The sequence below is a fragment of the Notolepis coatsorum genome, assembly GCF_963971535.1.
Source record: "Notolepis coatsorum genome assembly, chromosome: 1".
Classification (NCBI taxonomy): domain Eukaryota; kingdom Metazoa; phylum Chordata; class Actinopteri; order Aulopiformes; family Paralepididae; genus Notolepis; species Notolepis coatsorum.
In genome coordinates, this window is record NC_140165.1 from 210508934 (window position 1) to 210529311 (window position 20378).

The following is a 20378-nucleotide window of genomic DNA, read 5'->3' on the forward strand; positions in this document are numbered from 1 at the left end:
TTTGGTAGGAGTGGCCTCTTCTTCCGTAAGCCTCGTCTGGTGCGTTTGTGCGATATCTTCTCTGTCCGCCCCTGCGGGGGACACCCGCTCGCTGACGTCGTCCTTGGGGTTCCCCTTGAAAAAACGCTCCGCGTCCTGATTGGCTGCTGGTGTCTGACTCGGCCGAAGTTGAGGATAGCCAGCCGCCTTCTGCGTCACGGTCAGAACCTCGGTCTTGCTGTCTGCGGTTACCTCTGTGTTGGTTGGCAGTCTTCCTCCAAAAATAAACGTTTTCCTCCTTGTAGTCCTTGGTATCGCGTGAAAACTTCCTGCGTTTGTTTATCTTGGTCTCGTTGGAATGCTTCACTTTCAAAAGTTCCAAATGTTTCTTCAGTTCCGTCATTCTGGTTTTATCTGTAATTTCGGCATCTAGACGAAGTTTGTCTTAGAGCATGGCGATAGAACGCCAGGTAGTTTGCAGTCTGTTCGACGCGGAAATGGACAAAGGAATGAAGTACTTGTGTTGTGTGGTGCTAACTGCTAACAAGCTAACACTTGGCTAACAAGCTATATGGCGGATGCAGTCTGGACACAGTGGACAGTGGTCTGGAATACATCAACAGTGGATTATACACTTTATCAAGGCAAGCCCTCCTGCCCTGGACGTGTCAACTAAACAGTGAGTCTCTCTCTCTCTCTCTCTCGCTCTCTCTCTCTCTCTCTCTCTCTCTCTCTCTCTCTCTCTCTCTCTCTCTCTCTCTCTCTCTCTCTCTCTCTCTCTCTCTTTCTTTTGGATTGAAAATACGTGGATTATGGCTTGTTCAATATCGTCTATGTTTGAATGAATGAATGAATGAAAACTTTATTAACAGATTGCAGAATGGGTACAATACAGTACGGCTCAATACACACAATTGTTAAGGGGATGCAGACCAGAGAAAGACGTTTGTCTTGTTTACATCAGGGTCCCAGATTTTCGATTCATATCGATAGTTTAATAGCTAGCCTTGGCTCGTTTAACAATATGCAAAATATGTGTACAGCCCTGTACTCATACTGAAGTTATTCTTGGTATATAATAGGTCTGATTGTGTAACGAATCGATTCCACGTCGCGCTGTGTGTGTTTGGAGACGGAGCGAGTTTTGTTTCTAACTTTTCTATTCATATATTGTGTTTCAAGTTGTGAATTAGACTATACTTTATTTGACTGGTTGTGTGTTGTTGTAGTAACAGCTGAGCGACTCGTTCATAAGAGCCGATTCATTGCCGTGAGCGTGAGTCGAATCGCTCACGTCTTGCCATGAGTCGGTTGCGTGGTACTGTACATGTTTGCAAAATGTTTTGGTATAGCGCCCCTAGTGGAGAGAAAACCAGCAGCCGCTACTGACTGCATGCATCTACCTCGGCCGGCAGGTAATGGGTCGTCTGTGCTCGGCGTCAATATGATGCGGTGGTGGTGAGTTGAAACTGTGTGTGTGTGTGTGTGTGTGTGTGTGTGTGTGTGTGTGTGTGTGTGTGTGTGTGTGTGTGTGTCACATGTCCGTTCTAATGTTTACAAACAATGAACCTTTAAATGTAAATGAGATGCGCTCTGCTCACAAGGTCAAGTTTGTAACATGAGACGCACATGAGGTCTTACATCACCCGTTCTTTAGCCTAAAAGAAAACCCTGCAATCGCGTTTTTGATTGTGCTCTGATATTTTACTATTTCGCATTTGATTTGACCAAATATGTGGAGGCAAATTCCCTGCAACAGGTTCAAAGATAACTTCACATTTATTGGCAATTCGTTTCCTTATATCGCTTCCTCCAGGGTTCCAACTTGTGTTGACAAAATGCAACCCTGCTCAGCTATGGAGAATCAGCGCTCTCTCTCTAGACTAGAAAGGTGCACTCAGTAGAGCACAGATGTCCGCCAGGGCGGCAGCCACACATAATAATAATAATAATAATAATAATAATAATAATAATAATAATAATAATAATAATAATAATAATAATAATAATAATAATAATAATAATAATAATAATAATAATAATAATAGATTGGATTTGTAATGCACTTTTTGTTCACTGGGATCCCAAAGTGCTACACTACATGGTTAAAACGGTTAAAAAAAATAGAAATTAAATAGTTATTAGTAAAACAAATAAAATAAAATACAGAATAAAAATAAGATAAAAATAGAACATAGTTAATTAAAAACATAGTATAAACAGACAATTTAAAAACAAAAGCGCAATCAAATTAAAATAAAAAGCTAACAGTCAAAGGCCTTTTTGAACAGGTAGGTTTTCAGGCCTGCCTTCTCTCTCTCTCTATCTATCTATCTATCTATCTATCTATCTATCTATCTATCTATCTATCTATCTATCTATCTATCTATCTATCTATCTATCTATCTATCTATCTATCTATCTATCTATCTATCTATCTATCTATCTATCTATCTCTCTCTCGCTCTGTTCAATGATTTAAAGTGGCCAAACGTTACAATATAAATACTAATTGGATTTTTGGCTGGTAAAAAATCTGCCCGGCTGGTAGTTTTTAAAATCTACCAGCCAAATGGCTGGTAAGTCAAAAAGTTTGTTCCCTGCTTACAGTATATCATCCAGCAATGTGAACATTTCCCCAAAACAATGTATTAGGGCTTGTGTCCATAGCGGACGTTCTTTTCAAGAAAAAAACTCAGAGCGTTTTCCTGGGTCTCGCGAGTGCCGCGGCTCCACCCCTTTCCAAAAGTTGAACTAGTTTCAACTTTATGCGCTGAGAGCGCTCCGCCCAAAAACGCTGCCGCCGAGAGCTCATAAACGCGAGGCGCGGGGCTGGGAAAAGGAGCGCGCCTGTTGCGTCTCCACCATAGAAATGAATGACAGGAAGGAGCTGACAACTCATAAAACGTCTGCTATGGACACAAGCCCTTACTGGAGCATTCATGATGACTTCTGCTTTGTCAAAACATTATAAAGCAGAAAATAAAAATTATTATCATACTACAGTTTTCAGGATTTCAGTGTTTTCAGATATAGAACTCTCATTTTTAATTAATGTTTTAGTTTCTGTCGCTCTCTTCCCCCCCCACCCCCTCTCTCTCTCTCTCTCTCTCTCTCTCTCTCTCTCTCTCTCTCTCTCTCTCTCTCTCTCTCTCTCTCTCTCTCACATGCAGGAACACACGTCCATTTTCACACTCCTCAATATCCTGTCACAGTCAATGTTTTGTGCATTCAGTGTAAAGGGAGTGTGGGGGGCGTTTAGTGTGTTAATTGTCACAATTACAATGTAAGTCCCGCTCATTTTCCCCTCTCTTTTATTGTGCTCTCATCGTATTCGTTTATTTTATATATATGTATATATTTTTTTTCATTCTCCTCCGGTGCGCGAACCTCCTCAGAGAAAAGGTACAAGCTCCTGTCAGCAAGTAACACTGCCACAGGCGAGCATCTCCACGGCAGACAGACATCTCTGTGGCAGGCGCCGTGCTGCCCTTTTCTGCTCCTCTCGCCAGGCGCCTCCGTAGACACGCGGCCCTCATCTCTTATGGAGTAAAAGTGCATCAGCACGGGGCTTTCTGAACGAGCCCCTTTATTGCACCTGCCCTCCGTCCGTGGGAGCTGCTCTCTCACCCGGGCTGCACACTCCCGCTTGAAAACCAAGGCGGAGGCGGCACAATGGCATAATACGCACTCCAGGTAGAAAAGCGGCCTCTTCATTGCGTATTTACATCCATAGGCCACCTCCTGGTCCTCATCCATACAAAAGAGCTCTTGTCTATACTAAACAATTTTACAAACACATGAATAGTGATTTCTCTGGGGTCAGAGGGCATCACAGGAGGGACACGCATGGAGGAGGGCAGGCCAGGCGTGGGGGGGGGGGGGGGGGGGGGGGGGGGCGCTCTCTCCCCTGTAACCAAAACACAGCGGTTGGATTGAGGGCAGGCAGTTGCCAGGCCATACATAAATGCACACCCACAGCACACACCGACGAATGCGTGTACGCACCCACATGCTCCAAAACAAACATACTCACACGCGTCACACAAAAAGTCTTGATCCAGGCTACAGCCTTGCTGCAACAATCCCTTCCTCAAACTCAGCTGTCTTGAAGCCGGGGTCAACTGCTCCAACAGCAGCACAAGACACAACTCTGCTATTGGTGAGCACCAGTTGTGGAAAGTAGCCAAGTATTTTTCAAGTACAGTACCAAAGTACAATTTCTGAGTATTTTCATTTTAGGAAACAGTAGGCTACCTTGAAAAAAAGAATGTTGCTTTCAAAACATGGTATGAGTTGATGAAGGCGATGTGCCTTAACTTTTCAAAGGAAAGGTTCAGAAGATAGATACCATTTTCCTCTCTCTGTGTTCAGTAGAAAGCTATCCGGCTGCAAACTAGCCTAGCTAAAATGGAAGCAGATACGGATCAGCTAGTCTAGCTTAAAGCTCTGGGAGAGGTGTTTTTGGCCAACAGCTATAGGCTAACTGATCCGTATTCCACTTCCATTAATTTGTGCTAAGCTAGGTTAGCTTGCACAGAGAGGAAAATGGTATCTATGTTCTTGTCTGACTGACTCAAAAAAGAAGCAAAACACATTTTAAAGATAAAATCTGTATTGCATTAAAATAGCAACCTATTTTAATAGGTTTAAAATAAATAGTCTCTTTAAATTAGTATGTTACAGGTTCTGGCAAGAGAGGTCTGTGTACTACTTCTTCAGGCTATTCTCACGAGTGTTGAGTTTTCGCAGCATTTCCTACAAATCGGTGTGTTCCCAGTGCTAACCATAACCCCGCCCCGATCCTAACCTTAACCATAATGTCATTTTTGCCATCGCCAACAACCGCAGAAAAAATTCTTTCTGCCGGCTTGTAGGAGCACTACGGAATTTGCTGTGCAACTTTTCATAGCGTACGCTGTGGTCGACTTCTTCCACTGTGTACCGCTTCCACCACTGTTGAGCACGTGACTGAGCCAGATGATTAGATGGTCTACCACCACCACCGCTGTGGCTGATGCAATGCGTTGCTCTTGTTTCAAATCCCTGAGTATTGTTACTGACTGGTGTGTGCTGCACTCATCCTCTATCTGTGTGGGTTCGGGACAAAGGAAGAAGGAGGCGGCCGGGAGAAGATGATCCAATTTCACATCCCATAATATTCTAACTAGATGAGCAGAGGGACGTGTGAGTGTGTTGTGCGTGTGTGACATTCATAAGGTTGAAGTATAGAACAGGAGGATGATTTTCTGCATTCGCTGTGCAGGCATTCCTTAGAACTAGGGATGTCCGATATTATCGGCCTACCGATATTGGCATTAAAATGTGATATCGGAAAATATCGGTATCGGTTTTCAAAAAAATAATAACCTTTATTTACCCAGGCAAGCAAGTAAGAACAAATTCTGATTTTATGTATTGTCAAAAGTATGCATAATGTTAATTAAGAGATATGTAATGTTAATTACCTGAAATTATTCCGTTTTTTGGGGGGGGGAAACCCTGCATATATCGGTATCGGTTGATATCGGTTGATATCGGTATCGGAAATTAAGAGTTGGACAATATCGGTATATCGGTATCGGTAAAAAAGCCAATATCGAGCATCCCTACTTAGAACAAAGGGGTCACGATTACAAGGCTGAGCTGGAGTGATGAGGGGTGTGTGCACACATGTGCGTGCACTTTCACACTTTCACACGCACACACACACACCTCTCACTCATCCGACTCCGCCCCCTCCGGCTCACGGCCGCCCACTTGTCCAAATCCCTCTATTCCCAAATTGCTTGTCAAAAGGACGAAATGAGAAAAATAAAACGGCGTGGCTGACAAACAAGATGACACGCTGTTTGCACCTGGCCGTGGCAATTAAAGCTCTGGTGACAGGAGGGAGGATGGCCTTGTAATGCCGTGTCTCGAGGCATATCACCGTTTTCACAAAGAGATTAGACCCGGCCTTGCCACTGTGGCAGAGCTGCCAGCCACGCCGCCCCTTCATTCTTGAAGGCAACAGTCTGTTTCAGGACTATGTTCCCCTCTCCGGGAAAAAAAGGTTCTATGTTTCCCCCACTCCTGAAAAAAGGGTCCTATGTTCCCTGCTCTGTGAATGAACTATTATCCGGAACATATATCCTTGGTCTCCAGTCATTCTCTTAGCCATTGTCACTGCCTGGTAATAATGGGATCCCATAATAACAAGGTAGGCTAATGACAGTATAACCCAGGGAAGGGAGATCTTTTTCAGGAGGGGGAACAAGGCGAACATAGGACCTTTTCTTTTGGGAGGGGGAACATAGGACCCGGGGAACATGACCCTGTCTGTTCCACCTTGTACTGGAAACAGGTCTGGGTCTATATGCGGTGATGTAGCTATTCATAATTCAAACACAGATGAGGCAAACAAATGAAGCGTAAACAGTGTGGCCCGCGGCACGCTTCACCTGGTTTTTCTTGCACAAAGGACACAGTTACCACGGTTACGGAAAGACAATCGCACTCTTCACAACTTGATCTTCACGTAACGCTGTCTCTGTTCCCAACATTGTGCTGAGTAAAAAAGTAGAGAGAGAGAGAGTGAGAAAATATGATAAAGAAAGAAAAAATCAAGCTGGTAAATAAACAGGTTTCCCTCTAGCGACACGAGTTCCACACGTGTTTAAATAGACCGAAAATATTGTTCCGGGCAACTATCAGAGTGCATACATGTACATCAAGCAGCATCTAAACACGTCCTAATTTCCTTGTTCTCAGTCTGGGTAAACAGTTCTGACTGGGGGCCTGCTCTCCCCTTCTTCATATGCAGCAGTCCCGACTCAAGGGAATTCACTGAAAGCCTCTCGGTCTTAAATACCCCCCTGTTTGAGTGACAGCAGACAAGCAAACAAAATTGTTTAAATGTACCACTTACACAAGCTGCCTTGCTTTCTTCTCCCTTATTTGTGCCAGCATAATAAAATGGAGCCTTTGCGTAAACAGAAGCCACATCATTATTTCATAAGTTTGCAGGGTTGAGCGCAGTAAATTATGTACACATTACTTTCCCATGGAAGAAAAGTCTTTCCTCTCTACATTAGTATGTATGCTGCCGGGTTGAGGCCACTGCCTACAGTATATTTGATTGGGAAATATATCTAACCCCATCACAAGGCAGTGCAACATCAAAGAGGAATATGTGTGACTGCCAGTGCTATGTTTACAACTGAACCGAGATGCTGGGGGAGAGGATTTATGGCTAGGAAAGGATTTTCTTTCTTAGATTCACAACCAGTATGGTCATACACAGTAGGGTTGAATATTGAAAAGCCATAGCTACCATATCCTTATCTAACGATAAGGAAGGAATCTCTGTCTGTGTTTGCGTGTCTGTCATGTCATTCGCATATCTCGAGAACCGTTCATCCGATCGGCTTCACGCTCGGCGGGTATATATGGTTCCATATTTCTGGTGTCCTACACATATCTCTAGTGTCCTCTACATATCTCTAGTGCTATAACATTGGACAGTGAGAGGTTTAGCACAATAGTGGAATGGACCAAAGTCTCACTACTCATTCTTCTTCTCCTTTTCTTTCTGTTTGATGGTCTCTTTTGAGTCTCTCATTGGCTGCAACGGGCCTGTAAACCACAGCCAAGAGCTCCACGCTCCTCATTAACAGTCTCTGTCCTCCTGCCACGACGGCTCGCCACAATGCCTCTTCCCCTTAGCGATTTCCAATGTCTCTATGTCTGTGTCAAGTGAGTGTATTGGAGTATTGTGGGACTTCAGAGTGACAGACAGCAGCTGCTGTGTGACCCCTGGAGATTGGCTAGGCCCTTCTGTCCCTTCCTGATTGAGTGTCTAACCGCTGGTCCCTCTCCTCACGTCAAAAACACCCTAAGTGTTTTTTTTTTTTTTTTCTTGAGCTTATCCCACTTGGTCTGCTGGCAGAGATAGCGGCGTTAGGTCTTGGCAGCCTGTCATCTGCATCTTCCACTGATGGTGTCGTAATAAATATGGAACAGTGTGCAATACGGATCGGCCTGTGAAATATGGTACGCTGTCCTGGTAACACGCCGCTGCCACCATTAGGGGGCGACAATGGCTCAGGAGGTGGAGCGGACTTCTAGTAGTCGAAAGGTTCCTGGTTCGATTCCCGGTAGCGTGTCGAAGTGTTTTTGAGCCTTTGAGCAAGACACTTAACCTTGCATGGTCCCCTCCGACGGCGGTGTGTGAATGTGTGAGTGAATGGATAAAATCAAATGTGAGGAACAAATTGTAAAGCGCTTTGGATAAAAGCGCTATATAAATGCAGCCATTTACCATTCATACAAGAATTGCAGCTCAAAGTGCTTCACAGCAGTAAAAAAAGACAGGCATAAAATTTGCACAAAATTGACAGATCAAGAGCAATGGATAAAGTGTAGACATAAAATAAGTATACAACGAGCATAAAATAGATAGCAGCAAAATAGACAAATTCAAGGTAAGGCATAGAGCATTAAATCACATCGTTTTTCATATTAGGATCTAACATCTTAACACTTCCTGTGCCGTTCACGTAGTTCTACATTTCTGTGGCCCGACGGTTGAGTGCCGTTAACGTAGATCTACATTATTGTCTCGTTATTTCGTTTATTCGCTATTGCCATTCATAATTTATCGAGGCACCTTGTGCATGCTGTTCTGAGTGTGTCTGAGATTGCAGACGGTCAATACCGCCACCTACCGCCTTGTGGCAGCTATTGCACTCCATTAGAAACGATGTGGTTTGTTATCTGAGTCGTGTGGGTGGGGTTTAAATACTCCGGCGAGGTAACCGGTCACCACCATACATCTACGAGGCTGCCCCCACCCCTCGTTCATATGAAATGTCAAATAACGTGGCACAGACTCCGCGCCCAGTACTTCAAATGGCGATCAGATAATTGGATTATTTTTTTTGCATTACATCAGAGACAAGGTAAGAACATTATATATCCAAGCTTGCATTGATCTGATATTTTTTTCTCCCGCGATCGAAGCTGTCTGTGTGGACTGTGGGTGGCTGTTTACCGTTGGTGGCGGTGGGGGGCGGGCGCGCCGCTCTAAACCACATTTCATGGGTGCATGAGGAAGGATAATAACGATAATCTAGCATTGATTTCAGGAAGATTCGATAATCACGCGAAAAATTGGTGGATTCCACTAAAACGCTTTTTCCTGGGATTACTCAGAAGCACCCAAACTATATTCATATTCAAAATGGTATAAAACGGAAATGTATGGATGAAAAAATAATCAGTTTTTTGCATGTTGACCAGAAGCAACTCACTGACAATCGACAGTGTTATTAGATCCATATAAAATATAGGTTTAGCGCTACAAACAAGGTGAGCGTTTACATGGGGTTAATGGGCGGCAAGGCAGATGCACTTCCCGGAAGGGGCGTGGCACTCAATGTGTTAACACTTTCTCTGCCACGCTTATATCCATCAATGTTTGATCACTGCCACCAGTCTAAGCCTATGGAGATGTTTACCTTCTTTGCAGGGCTATACATTTTTAAATTGTATTGCTAAATTGACATTACTATGGCCCATTCAACATCGATTACCTATCGTTCAGGATATAGGAACGTTTTACTTTTTCATTCACACATTCATACAAAAATACCGTCTAGAATATAAATATGTTTTTATCGTTTTCTGCAGTAATTCCTACAACGTGAGATATAGGCATAAATGCATACATTATCAAATGCCATTTGTTGCCGATACACGCTATATAAAAAATGTCAACTGTACATGGTCCTAAACGTTATGACTGATCATGCGCGGGTGAACGGAGGGGGGGGGGGGGGGGGTCGTTTATAATTCCGTGATCGTCGTTAAATGATTTATGTAGTATGGGTGATATATAGATCAGAGCAGTTTGCATCGATTATAATAAACAAAAACGCTGAAACTCAGGGCAGCCTCCTCTTACCGTTGGGCGATGATACTGGAGCAAACAGATCCCAGTTATGTGATGGGGATCGAGGCGATCCATTTCCGGTTTGTATAATACTAATACACGCCCAAATCATGTCGATTATTGAGTTATGGCAGCGATCCATATCCACGGTGTGTGGCTAGAGTCCTGGGATGATATGCGAGTGGCCGGACGGATTTAGGAGACGCACCGACATCCAACTGGCATATCCAGTTTGGCAACTCGCCGATCATCCACCAAGTGGCAGTATTTAAGCGTTGCAGAGTTGTGCCGGCTCACACAGCATCAGACAAGGCTCTGTGAGTGAAATATGAATACTGTAACTGAGGGGTACAATTCCCTGACTGTATTACTAGATATGATACTTACTACCACTACCTTTGTACTTAATATTCGGCCACCCAGTACACGGCATAAATATATTATCATAAACACTCTCACGTAGATGAAACGGATCCAACACAAATGTACGAAGTCGAAACAGGTCTTTATTTCTACACAGCGATGGTGTGTAGAACAAGCACTTAATCACTTAATTACATTTATGAATTGAAATAGTATGCACTTTTATGGCAAAGAGTATTCGTCGGTATATCAATAGAGAATGTCCAATCTCTGAAGGCGCAGGTGGTAAATATACGACCTGGAATAGTTAAGGAATAACAGCAATGATACTTTAATGATTATATACTAGATACACTAGAAGGGGTTAATCCGGTCGCTTGTAAGCCGACAGGAGTAGGAGGGGGGGGGGGGGGGGGGTAGAATCCGGCTGCCTCGTCCGGCCAAGGGTATCCCAGGTGAACCCACTGTAGTGCCGTTCAATGCGCCGGCGATCCTTGGACCACAGATGAAAGCAGGTGGACTCTTTGTGGGCCGGCTCTCTCTGGTCCACGGGGGAGAGACGTGAAGCGACCTCGTCTTGCAGAGCGTCTCCTCACCTTGCGTCCTCTCCAGGGGGGGGGGTTCCAACACACGGCAGTGTCGGGGGTCTTTATCCATGGAATAATCAAAGTATACAAAGCATAATCCGTGCCTGGGAAGGCGGGCTGTCGTCGGTAGAATAATCCGGTATACAGGTCCACTCGCTCGTCGGCTCTGGGGCTCCTCGGGTGCAGCTTCACATGGGGTCAACCACCCTGGGTAAGCAGCCAGTTCTCTGCCCGAAACGATGGGGTACTGACTACAGTAGTATTCTCACCGCACGAAGCACTATATATTAACAGACTATTATTAGCTTAATAGACTACGTCCAACTCGACGATATAGTGCTAAATATGACTATTCAAATATTAATATACACGATGTCTCAATACCGATGGTAGGCGAACTTGGCCTTACTCCCACACGTGGCGTCGCGGGGAGGCTTTACGTCTGTGACTCTATTGGAGGGTAAGAAACTGGACTGAAAAGAAAGTCCTACTTTAGTAGCGCAGTATATATACGCACTATGAACAAATAGTCCCATTAGTGGTGCGGTAGCCAGATTCCTACGCGGAACTAGGACTTGTTCGTACATGTGGAGCGGTACGTTTGAACTGGGTCTGAGGGGTATGGCAGCCTGGCACCAAGGTCTCGACCAATAGTAGAATGGAGACTATTATGGGATGTTCAGTAGGCTAGAATGGATATTCAATGCATATTGTACAAGGAATATACAAGGGATATCAGGGAATATTAGAGAATATACAAATACAATTAAATATATATATATAAATAAATATATATATTCGGTTTAATCTGGCCCTTCACAACAGCCACCCCCTGAATAGGTCCCAGACCTAATCAGTTAAACAGAGACAGATTAATCGCGTTGTCTATTTACACATAAGGGTTTGCTGTAGGGGTCAGTCAACTTCACAAAGTCATAGGGTTGTAGGGTCATGGTCATCATCGATTGTGTCTGGGAGTCGAGGCAGTTCTATGAGCCTTGCCACGGGACGGGTGTAAGTGCGACCCTGGACGAGCACTTCAGCTGCTCGGACCTTGCCGTCGGCACCGGTGATCACTTTGCTTACGCGGCCGGCCGGCCACATAGCTCTGGGCAGTGATTGATCAATAATCATGACGACTGTTCCTTCTGTCAAATTGTCTCTCTCCTTTACCCACTTCTGGCGGGTCTGTAGAGACGGTAGGTAGTGCAGTAGGAAACTGTTCCAAAACTTGTCGGCTAATACTTGGCTGTACCTCCACATTCGTCGGCCGTTCGCTTCTTCAGGCCGGTACATTGTCTGGGGTAATGCAGGATCTAGCCGCCCCATCAGGAGTGTGTTGGGGGTAACTGGGTCGATATCCGGTAGATTGGGGGCTCTGCGTAGGCGACCACCCACTCTGATGAGGGTATGAGCGTCGCTCTCGGGGGCCAGATGAATTAATCTGCTGTCGGATGGGACGGGCTTTCCTCCCTGTAGACAGGCCAATTCATCGGGGAACGAGTCTCTCTGGGCTCGCTGCAGTAGAAGCAATTCTGCTTCCTCGTAGTTAGCTGCTGACATATCAGCGGGGGACTTGCACTCCGGGTGGTACCGCAGGAATGTTCTTTGTTGTGCACTCTCTATGGACGTGCAATCGTCTATGTTAGGGTCGGTGGAGGCTACGGTGCTCAATCCACAGAACACAGACTTCTTATTTTCCACCTCCTCTGGACTTGCTTCCCTCGGGATAGGCGTGGGCCACTGTCCTTCCGGGAGTCTTAGGAATGCGGGGCCGTCACTGTAGACATTGCGACGGGTGAGGTCATCCAGGGGCATCCCCCGGGTGATGACGTCAGCTGGGTTCTGTTTTGTATCAACGTAGCGCCACTCTGTTTCTCCGGTTAACTCTTCGGTTAAGTCTTGAATCTCGGTGACTCTGACTCCCACGAAGACTTTGTACTTGCATGAGTCCGATTTGATCCAGGCGAGTACCGTCGTGGAATCTGACCACAGGATTGTTCTAGACACCGGTATGGTGAGCTCACGTTGGATGAGCGTGGCTAGGTGCGCTCCGGCTAGGGCTTCGCAGAGCTCTAGACGTGGGATAGATTGTTGCTTGCGTGGGGCTATTCTCGAGCGGGCGAGGACAAATGCTGTGTAGATCTCTCCCCCCTGGTCTTGGGCCCGCAAGTAGGCTACTGATCCGTATGCGACCTCTGAGGCGTCACTGAAGACGTGTAAGTCCATTTTACATGTCTCTGGCCTCACCGTGGGTGGGAAGTAGCTTCGGCGCATATTAACGCCTGGGAGTGAGTGGAGCTCCATCTCCCACTCTCTCCAGGTGGATGCAAGGTGTGCGGGAATGGGGTCGTCCCAGCCCTGGTCCTTGTCCCACAATGCTCGTACAATCATTTTTGCCCTGGTGGTGTACGGTAGAATACATCCTAGCGGGTCATATTGTCGGGCGAGTGTTGTGTACACACTCCGTCTGGTGGTCGGCGCCGCCGCCGGCCTTCCCTGCTCCGTAGTCAGGGGCTTGTGTCTGTAGTGAAGCGAATCTGTTTTGAATCGCCACACCAATCCCAGGGTCATCTCCTGGGCTTCTCCCGGGATTGTAGCCATCCAGGTCTCGCTGCTGGCTGCCTTGTCCTCGGAGGAGAGGCTGCGCAGTACTTGCGGATCGCTGCTGGCCCACTGCCTGAGATCAAAGCCGCCTTTGATCAATGAGGCGCGGAGTTTAATCAGGAGAGCCTCGGCTTCTTCCTGGGTTGAAAGGCTTTGTAGACAGTTGTCTACGTAGAAGCTGTTCTTTACGCTGTGTCGGACCTCTTCGTCCGCTGCTGGGTCCTCTGCTACATGTTTCTGTAGTGCAAATGTCGCACAGCAGGGGCTGCACGTCGTTCCGAAGGGGAGGACTTCCCATTGGTAGATGGCTGGGTGCTCATCTCCTGGCTTCTCTCTCCATAGGAACCGTAACAGGGGCTTGTCCGCCTCTACTAATCTCACCTGCAGGAACATTCCTTTAATGTCCCCGCTGATGGCCACCTTTTCCTGGCGGAAGCGGAGTAGAACGCCGAGTAGGGAGGGGCCGAGTGTGGGACCGGGCAGTAACTCTTTATTCAGATTTTGGGATCCGATCTGGTAGCTGCAGTTAAATACTATGCGGTCTTTACCGTTGTGATGGACCTTGTGGTGGGGCACGTACCACGATTCAGTGGTCTGGTCAGCCTCTTTAATGTCCATCTTTGTGACGTGTCCCGCTGTGATGAGCTTCTCAATCTCAGCGCGGTATACACTCTCTTGGGCGGGGTTCTTGGCTAAGCGCCGCTCCGTGTTCAGCAGGTACCGTTCTGTGGCGTCTGTCTTGGCGTGGAAAGTAGGCATTCCTTCTCGCCGCAGGAGTGGCGTGGCGTATCTCAACACGCCGTTGACCGGGACTCTCTTGGTCCCTGTCTCGAGGAGGTGAATGGCGTAAATGTCATTTTTAGAGCGAATGTCTTTCTTTCCGTTCTTAAAGGGCATTTGTTCCAAGGTCCATAGCCGCTCTACGTGTTGCAGGAGTGCGGTTTCTCCCTCTGTGACTCGGGAGTGGAGACATCTAGTGGCTGTACTTCGGTTGAGAGATTTGGCGAGCGGGCCTTGGAGAGTCCATCCCAAACGGGTCTCGACTGCTGCAGGACAGCCTCGGGGTCCGGTATGAACCCGGTCTATCGGGACAATGAGGTCTGCATGGTCGGAGCCTATCAACAGGGTCGGCATAGCATTGTCTATGAGCGGGATCGGTAACTTGCGCAGATGTGCATATTTCTCCATCAGCTTGGCGACGGGGTATGTGTACCGCGACAGTCCTATTTCTTGGCTGGTGAAAGCGTCTGCAATCTGGTACCGTCGCTCAGGCTGGCCGCTTGCTGCGATAGAGAATGAGACATTCTCGCCCTTTATCGTCTTCAAATCTCGTCTTATTGTCCGAATTGTCATTTGGGTTTCGCTTCCCCGCAGCCCTAGCTGGGCCGCAGCGGAGGCGAGCAGCAGGGTCTTCTCTGACCCGTCATCGAGGACGGCGTAAGTGTCCAGGACTTTATTCTGGTAGCTTAGTGTCACACGCACTACTTTTAGGAGTACTCGGGCTCCACTGCTGCTGGCGGGATCGATGTACATGACGCTCGCTTTGCGGCTGGATGGTGCAGGTGAAGGGCGCCGTCTGTTACTGTCGTGAAGTATGTCCAGATGGGCTCCATCGCACTTGGTGCACCTTTTCTTTAGGCGGCATTCGGCTGCCATGTGTGAGCGCGCACAGCGAAAACAGCGCTTGTTGGACTTTATCCATTGACCTGCTTCCTCCGCGTTCAGCTTGGGGAAGGAGTCACATTGCGCTAGCCAGTGTTCTTTCTCACAGTAGGGGCACACTATCTTCCACTTCTCCGTTCTGGAGGGGGTACTGTGGCTCCTGCTGCTCGGTACTGACTCCGATTGGTGCATCACAGTCACCGATCTTCTTCCATCATTTAGTCGTCTGGTTCCTTCTCTGGAGCCAGGGGTGCTCCGTCCGAATGTATCTAGCCGTAGGCTGCTGACTTCTCTCGCCAGGAAGTCTGCTAGATCGAGGAGGTTCGGTTCGGGGCCATTCGGGTCTCTGTGGTCCCTCTACCGCCTAAAGCGCTCCTGACGAGCGGGCGGCAGCTTCTCCAGGATCCTTTCCACATTTGAGTTGGCGTAAAGTTCATGCCTCCCCTTCTCTCTTTGCGCTCCCAACATCCCTACCAGGGACTGCACTCTGATGGACAGGTCGTCCAGTGCTCGATTGTCTATTGCTGGGGGTAAGCGGTCGATGTGTCGGATCTCCTGGATCACGTAATCCCATATGCGCCCATACCTCTGGTCCAATGCTACCAGCGCTGCTGTGTATGGGGTGGTGGAAGTCGCGTAGGCGAGCGCTATATTATGTGCGCGGGGTACCTTTAAGTGCTTCAGTAGGATGGCGTATTTGTGGCGTTCATCCAATACATCCACCAACATGGTCTCCAGACACATGCGGAGTTCTGTATACTGGGCCCGGTTCTCTTGGGTGAAGTCGGGTACCATAGGCGTGCCAATGTATGACGCTGACTGTGGATACATCGGCGAGCGTTGGGGGAGAGGCCTCCTAGGCGAGTCTCCTCCCGCTCCTTGGTATGGGCTGGTACCGGCAGTGTACCATGGCCCGCTTGTCCAGGTGCTGTTCCTCGGTGCGGGTCGTGTGTCGTGCTCACCCGTGTATAGAGTCGGGGGTCTGTAGCGCAGCTCCGCGGGAGTATAGCCTGGGCTGTACCGGACCTCCTGGTCCGGTAGAGTACTGTGCTGTCTTCGGGCGTGGTTCTCCTCCTCTTCCTCTTCGTCTTCAGTTAGGTCATCCAGTGCTTGTAGTCTCTGGTTTAGCCTCTCCACAGGATATGCTGCTCCTTCCCGGTTGCTAGGTCTCGCTTGGACCGGTGGGGGTAGGTGGTCTGTGGGGGGTATAGACCTCGTCTGTTGGTCAAGTTCAGGGTTGTTTACTCGGCTAGGGGATGCCGCCCTGGAGGTGTGTCTAGACGAGTTCCTGGAGCCTCTGGCGGAGGGAGAGGGTGTTGTCCGTCTGATCAGCTGTTCTATTAGTTGCGACTGCTGTCTGTCGCGCGCTGCGTCCCGTTGAGCACCGGCTCGTTCTCGGGCCACATTCTCTTCCATCTGAATGCGTCTTATTTCTAGACGTATCTGCTCGTGTTCGCTTCGCTGCTGGATCTGCAGTCGGTCGCGTTCAGCAGCGGCGTTCAGGCTGATGAGGAAGGCCTGCTGTAGGGTCCTCTCTGCCTCGCTGGGAGAAGGCGGTTGTATAGGGGAGCCTTCCCTCGGGGTACTCCTTGCGGAGCCTTGGAGTTCTATCTCCACGGTGCTCTCCCCGTCTTCTTCCGTGCCGAGTTCTCTCTCGGTAGCGTTGTATTCCTCCCGGGACTCATCGGGGACTACTTCTTCAGTACTGGCGGGGTGTGAAGTCATGTCTGGTTCCCACTGGTCCCCACCGTGAACTTGGTCAGTTACATTAGAGCCCGTAGGGGCCTCTATGGTCGGGGTAGTCTGGGCGTTGGGGTTAGACATACTTTTACTTTCTAGTTTTACCGTGTTTACTGTTAGTAGAAGACTAGGTTGTTGACTGACAGCGTAAGCCTCTAAGTACTGAGGGAGCCGTCGTTCGCGCTGCGGGCGTTGGTTAGGAGGATCGTTTCGTGGAGTGTTCATCATAGGCCATTTCAATATTAATAACACTATATTAATATTACACTAATTCCCCCCCGGCTCGAAGGACCAATTGTAACTGAGGGGTACAATTCCCTGACTGTATTACTAGATATGATACTTACTACCACTACCTTTGTACTTAATATTCGGCCACCCAGTACACGGCATAAATATATTATCATAAACACTCTCACGTAGATGAAACGGATCCAACACAAATGTACGAAGTCGAAACAGGTCTTTATTTCTACACAGCGATGGTGTGTAGAACAAGCACTTAATCACTTAATTACATTTATGAATTGAAATAGTATGCACTTTTATGGCAAAGAGTATTCGTCGGTATATCAATAGAGAATGTCCAATCTCTGAAGGCGCAGGTGGTAAATATACGACCTGGAATAGTTAAGGAATAACAGCAATGATACTTTAATGATTATATACTAGATACACTAGAAGGGGTTAATCCGGTCGCTTGTAAGCCGACAGGAGTAGGAGGGGGGGGGGGGTAGAATCCGGCTGCCTCGTCCGGCCAAGGGTATCCCAGGTGAACCCACTGTAGTGCCGTTCAATGCGCCGGCGATCCTTGGACCACAGATGAAAGCAGGTGGACTCTTTGTGGGCCGGCTCTCTCCGGTCCACGGGGGAGAGACGTGAAGCGACCTCGTCTTGCAGAGCGTCTCCTCACCTTGCGTCCTCTCCAGGGGGGGGGGTTCCAACACACGGCAGTGTCGGGGGTCTTTATCCATGGAATAATCAAAGTATACAAAGCATAATCCGTGCCTGGGAAGGCGGGCTGTCGTCGGTAGAATAATCCGGTATACAGGTCCACTCGCTCGTCGGCTCTGGGGCTCCTCGGGTGCAGCTTCACATGGGGTCAACCACCCTGGGTAAGCAGCCAGTTCTCTGCCCGAAACGATGGGGTACTGACTACGGTAGTATTCTCACCGCACGAAGCACTATATATTAACAGACTATTATTAGCTTAATAGACTACGTCCAACTCGACGATATAGTGCTAAATATGACTATTCAAATATTAACACTTTGGTTGCCTTGGGTTAAATTAATGATATACCATAGATTGCCAGCGCTATTTGTCTATGGAGAAAGTCCCCTTCTTTGCAGGGCTATAACTTTTTAAATTCTATTGCTACATTGCCATTATTAGGGCCCATTCAAAGTCCTATATGTATTGTTCATTGTGTAGCAACGTTAAACTTTTTCATTCACATATTCATAGTAAAGTATGGTCTAATGTATAAGTATGTTTTCATCTCTTTCTGCAACTTTCTCCAGAACGTGATATATAGCCCCAAATGCATTATATTGATGATGAAATACAGTTTGATGGCAATCAGCGCGATATAAAAAATTCCAACTAGACGTACTTCTAGAAGTTACTACACGTCATCTGATGTTGACCGGATGGGCGAGGGGGCGTTTATAATTCCGTGGGCAGCGTTATACCAATCATCTAATGTGGGTCAAATGTTGATAAAAGCAGTTAGTATCGAAGATGGTAACGTTACACGCTGAAACTCACCCCAGTCTCCGCGCGCCGTTGGGCGATCATCGTCGAGTAGAAATTTTATCATTATGGGATATATTATTACCCGGTCCATCTCCAGCTTGTATAATGGTATATACGTCCAAATCATGTTGTTTATCGAGTTATTGGCAATCGATCGCTATGTAGAGTGACGAGCTAGAGTGCCGGAACCTATACCGAGTGGCCGGAAGTAATAGGGCCGATAAGCAAAACCTCTACTGCGCTTCCTGTTAAGCGGTTGCGCCGATCGGCCACCAGATGGCGCTCCTGAACCGCCAGAGAGCTCAGTGGGTCCTGCTGGTGGATATCAGGCCAGCGGAGGGGGAATATGAATCCGATTCCAGATTTTTGAAATATTGATATAAGGACGCTGTACAGTGTACAGCGTCCCCCGGCAACTTTAGCATGGCCAGCAATGACGCTGTAAAGCGTTTTTAGGCAGTCAAAGTGTTAATATACACGATGTCTCAATACCGATGGTAGGCGAACTTGGCCTTACTCCCACACGTGGCGTCGCGGGGAGGCTTTACGTCTGTGACTCTATTGGAGGGTAAGAAACTGGACTGAAAAGAAAGTCCTACTTTAGTAGCGCAGTATATATACGCACTATGAACAAATAGTCCCATTAGTGGTGCGGTAGCCAGATTCCTACGCGGAACTAGGACTTGTTCGTACATGTGGAGCGGTACGTTTGAACTGGGTCTGAGGGGTATGGCAGCCTGGCACCAAGGTCTCGACCAATAGTAGAATGGAGACTATTATGGGATGTTCAGTAGGCTAGAATGGATATTCAATTTTTATTGTACAAGGAATATACAAGGGATATCAGGGAATATTAGAGAATATACAAATACAATTAAATATATATATATAAATAAATATATATATTCGGTTTAATCTGGCCCTTCACAACAAATACCATGGCGAAAATATGAAATATTATCAGAATAACGTTGTACGCCGTGATCTGGCAGAATTCTCATGAACTTGAAACCCGTTGTACGACGTTATTGGCGGAGAAAGTGTTAACACTTTGGTCGCCAAGGACGCCTTAACTCGTCATTCCCCGCCATGCTAATTCTGCCAATGACGCCGTAACACGTCATTGAGATCAATATTTAAAAAATCTGTGATCGCAATCATATTTCTCCCCCGGAGACTTGAGATCTACTGTTGATCCCCTCTCAACTCTCCAACGGTTAAAGAGCGCCATCTGGTGGCCGATCGGCGGATCGCCCAAACCGGAAACCGGAAAAGGAAACTGGTGCTCATCCAAATTCGGTCCGATCACTCGCTATAGGTCCCGGGACTCGAGCGCGACACAATGGATAGCAATCCGTTACCAATAACTCGATAAACAACATGATTTGGACGTATATACTATTATACAACCTGGAGATGAATCGCATATTTCAACATCCCATAATAGGAATATTTTTGCTCCACGCTCATCGCCCAACGGCCCGAGGAGACTGGGGTAAGTTTCAGCGTTTTTTTTACCGTGTTCGATACAAACTGCTCTAATGATCATATCACCCACACTAGATGAATCATCTAACGTTGGCCACGGAATTATAAACGACCCCCCCCCCCCATCCGGTCAACATCAGATGATAAGTAGTAACTTCTAGAAGCACGTCCATTTGAAAAAAAAATTCTCGCACCGATCGCTATCAAACTGTATTTGCTCATCAATATAATGCATTTAGGGCTATAACCACGTTCTGCA